This window comes from Vombatus ursinus, unplaced genomic scaffold (genome assembly GCF_900497805.2).
Source record: "Vombatus ursinus unplaced genomic scaffold, bare-nosed wombat genome assembly UNPS02011431.1, whole genome shotgun sequence".
Classification (NCBI taxonomy): domain Eukaryota; kingdom Metazoa; phylum Chordata; class Mammalia; order Diprotodontia; family Vombatidae; genus Vombatus; species Vombatus ursinus.
In genome coordinates, this window is record NW_020951209.1 from 6,736,013 (window position 1) to 6,744,148 (window position 8,136).

The 8,136-nt window shown below is 45.5% G+C and overlaps 1 protein-coding gene across 2 annotated transcripts in view; it reads right to left on the reverse strand.

The window, feature by feature from the left end:
• Nucleotides 1–7,735, reverse strand: part of TSPAN9 (tetraspanin 9) — a 229,800-nt gene extending 222,065 nt beyond the window's left edge. For both annotated transcript variants that reach the window (XM_027856405.1, XM_027856406.1), the window contains exons 1-3: nucleotides 7,633–7,735; nucleotides 5,764–5,873; nucleotides 4,563–4,627 (exon numbers count right to left, since the gene is read on the reverse strand). The gene's annotated coding sequence lies outside the window, so the exon portion shown is untranslated. The remainder of the gene's footprint in view (nucleotides 1–4,562; nucleotides 4,628–5,763; nucleotides 5,874–7,632) is intronic.
• Between the last annotated feature and the right edge of the window lie 401 nt (nucleotides 7,736–8,136).

Sequence of the window (8,136 nt, forward strand, 5' to 3'; positions counted from 1 at the left end):
CACAAATTCACTGTTGACGGAGTTGTGAACTGGTCCAACCATTCTGGAGAATACTTTGGAACTCTGCCCAAAGAGCTATAAAACTCTGCATACCCTTTGACCCAGCAATACCTCTACTAAGTCTGTATCCAAAAGAGATGAAAGAAAAAGGAAAAGGACCTCTATGTACAAAAATATTTATAGCAGGCCTTTTTGTGGTGGCAAAGAATTAAAAATTGAGGGGATGCCTATCAACTGGGCAATGGCTGAACAGGTTGTGGTATATAATTGTGATGGAGAAGTGACGAGAGAGGTGGTTTCAGAAAAACATGGGAAGACCTATACGAACCGATGCAAAGTGAAGTGAGCAGAACCAGGAGATCACTGTACACTGTAATACATTATTGTAATGATGATCAACTGGGAAAGACATCTCGACTGATCAATACAATGATCCTAGACAACTCTGAAGACAATTCTCAATGAAAAATGCTATCCACCTTCTGAGGGAAAATTGATGAACTTCCCAGTACAAACAAATATAATTTTTCACTTTCTTTCATCTTCTTACTTTTTATTTCACAACATGGCTAATATGGGAATATGTTTTGCATGATTTCACATGTATAATTGAGATCATATTGCTTGTCTTCTCAGCGGATGGAGGAGGGGCTGGGGGGAGGGAGAGAATTTGGAACTCAAAATTTATTTTTAAGAAAGAATGATAAAGATAAAGAAATAACTTTAAAGAGCAAATAAATAAAGATGAGGGGGAAGGGGAACATTGCATCTCCCACTCCCATGACTCTGTACAGGCTGGTTGTCCACAGTGTCTACACCACCTCACTTCCACTTCTTCAATTCCCTAGCTCCTCACTCAGCTCAAGTATGACTTCCTACATAAAGTCTTTCTTAAGCCCTCTCCTATCCCCATGGGTTAATGATGTTCCCCAGCCCTGAAATTATTTTCCTTGCATTTATTTATTTCCATACATGTTGTTTCCCTCAATAAAATAATAATAAAGCTAACATTATATACAGTACTTTAAGGTTCACATTAAGAAGAATATAATCTCCTTGAGGGCAAGGGTTGTTTCATTTTTGTCTTGCATGATCTAGCACACCCATAGTAGGTGTTTAATAAGCACCTGTTCTAACTAGAACCTATCCACAAGTGTGACCAGGATGGTGAGAGAACTGGAGACCATGCTATACAAGAATCAGTCAAAGAAACTAAGGTTATTTAGTCTTAAGACGACAACATGTATGAGGAAAATACAAAGGGTCTTCAAGTATGTGAAGGGTTACACATAGAAGGAGAGTAAGCCTTATTCTGCTTGGCACCAGCGGGTAGAACTAGAAGCAATGAGTGAAAATTGCTCAATATAAGTGTATTCTAACAATCAGGGCTACCCAAAAATGGAATTGTTTTAAGAGGTAGTGAGTTCCCTCCTCCCTGTGATTCAATAGCCACAGGTATGGACAGGTACCACAAGATCATCCCTGAGAAGTCACAGTAGATGAACTTGAAGTTCTGAACTTGAAGGCAGGAAGACCTGAGTTCAAATCCAACTTCAAACACTTAACTTAGCTGTAATCACTTCACCTCTACTTGCCCCATTTTCCTCATCTGAAAAATGGGGATGATAATAGCACCTACTGCCCTGATTGTTGTGAGGATTAAACAATAATTGTAAAGTACTCTACAAACCTTAAAGCATTATGCAAATGCTGCTGATTATTATCCTAGTATCTGACGCCACTAACACTTCCAGCACAATTTTCAGAGTTAGGGAACAACACGCACAGACACAATAATTGGCAAGAAAGGATCTCTGGTTTGTTTTTGTTTTTTTTCAGTGAGGCAATCGGGGTTAAGTGACTTGCCCACGGTCACACAGTTAGTAAGTGTCAAGTGTCTGAGGCTGGATTTGAACTAAGGTCCTCCTGACTCCAAGTGCAAAGCTCTATTCTAGTTGCCCCTGTGTATCATTCTCTTAAAACAGTCATATTACCATTCAAAATTAATATGGCTCATGCCCCTCCCTCCCTGCACCCTACTCAAGTATTTCCTGTCTCTTTTTCCTCTATTATTTTTCCCTTTCCTGTTCCCTGAATACAGCTGCCAACACAGCTTTGGCTTTGTAGAATTTTGGAAATGCCAACTTTCTGAAAGTGATTTAAAATGCAATTTAAGACATACATTTTTGGACAGGGCCAGTAAGGGAATTTGCTTTATTTGCTTTATTTAACTATGTATATTGGTTACAAGAATGTGTGTGTGTGTGTATGTGTGTGGATTAATTAGGTTGAGGAGTGAACGAGAAAAAAAGAAATGTTTTGATTGAAAAAAAATTAAATTTAAAAAAATATCACAGAATATCCATACTAATGGGGTGGAGGAAGGGGACAAAATAAGAAAATCACAAATTTAGCACTAAAGAGACGCTAGAGATAATCTAACTCAACTCCTTCATTTTATAGGCGAGGAAACAGAAGCCCAGAGATATCACAGCCACTCAGTATCAGCAGAGCTAGGATTCTGACCAAAGTCCTCTGACTCCAAATCTAGCCCTCTTTCCACTAAAATAGGTATGTATATGATGAATAAAAGCATAGGGCTTTAGAATTTGAAAAATAGTTCATACATACAACTCGTTAGCACCTCACAACCTACCCAAGGTAGTTATTTCAATTATAATTTTCCCCATTTTACAAATAAAAAAGTTGAGGTTAAGTGGCTTGTCCATGGCTGCCTATGGCACACAACTACTGTCAGAAGTGGGATCTGAATTCAGGTCTTCTTGACTCCAAGTCAAACAAAACACTATATATGCCAGAAGGCAGCCACATACACAGACACAACACTCACATACACATACACTCATACTTACACTCACACTTCTGGTCCCCAATCCCTTCCCAGTTCTATCCTACAAATAGATACTCAGGTACACTCTTATGCCTGGGGGTTGGGGAAGAGGGAAATTCAGGTTAAATAATCAACTTTTGACCATAGATGATGTTAAATTTACTCACTTGAAAGGCCAGGGTCCATCCAAGATGATAACTTGGACACCTCCAATATCCAGTTAAAATTTAAGTACTGATTTATAATTAAAACATGCCCACCACTGATTTACAATTGGAATACAAAGACCTGATTACTAGCCAGGTGACCCATACCATCTCTGTAAACAAGCTCTTTCCCCCCATCCCCCAGCTTTCAACTGAAAGCATTTTTTTAAGATTACTTATTAACTTGGTGCCTTTCAAACCCTCATACCCAACAGCAAAGGACAAAAAACAAAAGACCACAGAGGCTTTTTTCAGGCACTAGGATCTTGAGATCAAACACTCAGGGGAGGGAAGAATGGAGAGGGACAGGAAGAGAAGTAATGGTTTCCGGTGCTGTCTGATCTTGCAGGGTGGTGAAGACCCACTCAAGTTCTCCTCAGAGTTTTGTCCGAGTTGGTTCCATCAGAAACTGGGTGATTCAAGTTTCTGCACTCATTCCAAACCCTTCCACAAATTAAAGATGTTGCCACTCTCCCCCAAAGACCAAAAGCCCGAAAAATCTAAAGAAAGCTAGTACCACTAAAGTGAGTATAATTTTCCTTTCATATTCAAGTTCTTCTTTATCCACATCCTGATTTCCAGCTTGGCCTGATTTCTTTCAGATCCATGCCAGGTTGCACGGCTGCATTTGACTACCCAAACATAGGCAGCACCCCAAATCCCAAAGCAGCACAGCTGAAAATTGATAGCCATTGAGACCACTGGTGAGGAGGGAGAGTTTCTTAAAACGGGAACTCACACATTCCCACTCCTTTGCAACGTAGCCTGCAAGTACGTGAAACCAAAGCTCCCCTGGGTCAGTCCCAGGGAGCAGCCCAGGAGGAGACCTGCCCAACATTTCTGCAGGGACAACAAAGATGGTATTGTGGGTACCAGACCTGCAGGCAATGTGCAAAACTACTACAACTCAGGATCAACATAAGACTCAACTATTCCCTGCTCCACTCTGAGGCCACCCTGCTGGGACTCACAAGGAAGCAAATTTCCTGGCAAGAAGCCACCAAGGAGCAAAAAATGTGTTGGTTACCCAGGGGGGGGAGGGGGGGGTGGCAGAGAACATCATGAGGTCTGCATGAAGTTTACCAAGAGGCCTATGAAGGGGATGGAGGAGAAGGGAGAAGAGAAGGAGTGGCCTTGACTCCCTGCAAATTCTACCCAGTGACCAGGCATCCTGGGTATTCCACCCAGTTGTTCCACTCTGGCTCCCCCAGGGTTTTCAAGGGTGGGAAGCAGGAAGTTAACAGGCCTCTCCTGCTTCCCTCTGCTCCTTCCATATAGTTGGAACAGTCGGCAAAGGCTAGAATGACTGTACAAGCTAACAATGGTATTAGTTCCTAATTAGAAATACTGAGGGTATATATTCTCTCTCCCTACAAGTCCCCAAAACCTAGTCATTCCATCCCCTACTAAGAAGATGGGATTTTCTCATCCCCTACTACCCAATCAAGAAGTAAGCAAACCATTAGACAGCGTTTACACTACAGGCTTCCTAACTTCCTACTGACCTGTCTTCTGGTCCTCCTGCAAATGTCTTCGCTGCTTACAGACAACAGGTGATCTGGTGGTCTTCCTGTGGAAAAAGAGGCTTCCATGAGCAGTCATTCTAGAGAAGCTGGGAATGACCCTCTTCCTTTGAAGCCAGTGGACACCCATCATTAATTCATTAGTTTGATATACATTCACTGAGCACCTGAGATATGTCCAGCACTGTGCTATGATTCCTGGCTGAAGAAGCCTTCAGTCTATCGAGGTAGACAACATATATGAAACAGTTAAAAAATGAACAATAAAGTGCCAAATGAGTGCTGGGTCACATCTTCAGGGGATAATGAATTAACTTGGAGAAGATTCATATGGGTGGATACTAGTAACTAAGGTAGGTTGGAGCCAAAGGGAGTAAGCGTTCAGATGCCACGCTAAGGGCAACTCGATCACCAATGATGTGCAGGCATAACCCCTGGGTTGTATGATAGACAAAAGTGGTGGTGGTAGTAGTGGAGGAGATTCCTGTGTTCTTTCATTTCCTGTTAGCAAATCTTCTTTCACAATTTGATTGCAAGGTCTTGAATGGGAAAGACCCTATTGTAAGGTTCTGCATCCCCCACTGCACTTAACCTGGTGCTAGGCACAGTGCGTGTGTGTGTGTGTGTGTGTGTGTGTGTGTGTGTGTGTGTGTGTGTGTCTCAAGTGCGCATGCACAAGCACATGTATCTTCCTAAACAGGTTTCAGCCTAATTAAGGACTGGGTCTTAGGATTTCTTTACATCCTGAGTATTCAACACAGGTCAGGCATATAACAGGTAATACCTGTTCATAAGTATCTGTTTATTGATTTAGAAGGGAGATATGGCCACAAGCAGCTTAAAGGCTAACTGAGATGAGGCAAACACAAACCCCAGACTGTTACAGTTAACCTTAATCAGGAGAGTTTTCATCATCCAGATTCCCCTCCTTCCCCATGGAGGCCCAAGCTGAGTCAGTACTACCAGGGCTGGGTCAGAGGGGAGGGGGTGAGTATAAATATCTGTCTCTCTGACTGCATTCCTAAGCCAAATATAAATAAATGGTCTAGGGGTTTAAACTGTTTTCTATTAGCTATAACTTAGCTCTCTGTAATGCTACTCTCATCCCCTGGATAAATAATGAAAAGTTAACTATACTTCTCAATAATGTGATACATAGGAATGTCTCTATGGATATACTTACCAGGGAAATAAATATTGTTGCATAAGATGGATTTGAGCACAAATCTATGCTTCCTCTGAGCTAGTCAAGGAAAGCTGCTTGGAAGAAGTGGGATCTCTGCCATCAGATATCTGCAGAGAATGGGAGGAAGGGAGCAGGAAGGAAAAAAAAGAAGTGGAATCTTATAGAACAAAGGCTTTAAGGGGGTACTTTTAGACTCTTCCCCTCTCCCCAAGTACAAGCAGGCCCCCAGATGTTTCTATCTAATTCTAGTGATACAGGCAGGAAAAGGCTTAAAAGTTCAGTCATGTTTGGGGACATAATCCTGCTTCCCCACCTACAAAGATGGCAGCCAGAGGCCTCTCCCATTTTCCTAAAGGCTCTAATCAGTCACAGAAACTGCAAGAATTCTTGGGGAGAGGTCAGGGAAGGGAACTGCATCTTTCTCAAACAAGGAAGAGATACAGAAGCTCCAGATCCAAGATACACAAATGCAGAGCACAAGGCTGAGAAGAAATATGTTCCAGCTGTGAAATTTACTGACTGACTGACCATAGGCAAGTCATTAAACAGAACCTCCCTGTGGCTCAGTTTCTTCATCGATAAAACGAAGGTAAACTTGAGCTCTCAAGTTCTGTCCAGTCCTAACATTCTGTGGCACAATTCTATGAAAAGAAAAATGCTCAAAAAAATTCTTTTCTAGTTTAATTAAAAAAAAACAACATGCAGAAACTTTTTAAACCTCCAAACTCATGCAGGCTGATTGGCTACCTCCCAGGCCTTGGACTGCTCCAAGATAATCTCCTGTGGAGTATGTGCCGACAATCCCATTTTGAGCTAAATGTGGATGGGTGTAAAAGGGAATGAAGGCGGACACTACACAACAGCAACCCTGTAAGCCCCCTCCCCAGAGCAAAAAAGAGCTATAATAGGAATCCCCAACATTCAGTAGGTCTAGGTTCATAAACCATATCTGACACTTAGCTCCACAACATGGGGGCCAGTCAAGCCCTCTGAAACTCAGTGTGAATAATAATATTTCTACCACCCTTCTTACAGCCTTACAAGTAATCTCAGCCTTAACTACCATTAATGGTGTCATTCATTGTAGGTATTCTCCGAGGACTCAGAAGGCCTGTCCTGTCCCCAGTAATCCCCTACCTATTCCTGTCTTTCCTCACACTCAACCAGAAGTCCCCACCAGATAAGTGGGCTTCCTCTAAATTCCTTCACTGCGTACCCTACCACCCCATCTTGCCTTTTGCCCCAGGTTCTCCAAGACGGCTCTGCCGTCTCTCTTCCCTAACCTTACCTCACCCTACATAGTACCACCCCGTCCTGCCTCCTGCCCCAGCACTCCAAAAATGCCTTCCTTCACCCCCCCCCCGACTCTTGCCCCAGGCTCTTCAAAACTGACCACCTTCAACCCACATCCCACCTTCCCGTCTTTCCTTCTGCTCCAGGTTCTCCTATCCGCCCTCTATCCTCCCTCACCTTCCCACCTCCCTCATCCTACATAGTACACCCCATCCTGCCTCCTGCCCCAGGCTCTCCAATATGCCCTCCTTCTCCCCACAACCCACCACCCCATCCTGCCTCCTGCCCTAGGCTCTCCAAAATGCTCTCCCTCTTTCTCTCCCCCCCACGTCCCAGCACCCCATTTTGCCTCCTGCCCCAGGCTAGCCCTCCCCATTACTCAGACTTTTCTTAACTCTCCTCTCTATCCCATTCTCCCCATTCTAAGAAACTTTCCTAATATCCTCCCATCTCCCCCCTCCAGGTGCCCTCTCCCAGCCCTTCTTGGCACCATGAGTCCTCCCCGACCCCTGCGCCCTCTTTCTCCGATCCCGCGCCCCCTCCCCCTGCCCGGACACCCCGCCCTCCTCCTACCGCTCCCTCCTCTCCCTGTCCTGGCCCCGCTGGCCGGGCTGGGGGAAGGCTCCGTCCGGGCTGGCCGGCCCGTACCGGCCCTCCCCGCCCCTCCTTCCAGGGGCTGCCGGAGTCTCCGCAACTTTGCCCGCTCGGCCGGCCCTGGGGCCAGCGCCCCAGCCCCGCCGCCGCCCTGGCCGAGCCGGGGCCCCGGCCTCCCGGCGGGCGGAGGAGTGGGGGTTGGGGGGGGCTGGAATGAAGCTTCCAGCCGCCGCCCAGACTCCCGCTCCAGCCGCCGCCGCCACCGCCAGTGGAAACGGGGGGGCGGGGCGGGGGGCTCCTTTGGGGGAGGGGGCGGGGCTGTGGCTTCCCGGGAAGGCTGGACTAGGGCTGAGACTGCACCCCGCGCCGAGGAGGGGGATGGAGTGCCCTGGAGAGCGGGGAGTGGAGGAGAGAAAAGAGGAGGGGAGAGCGAAGGAAGAGGAGGGCGAGCTTAGGGAGGAGAAATGAAGGGGAAGGGCTTTC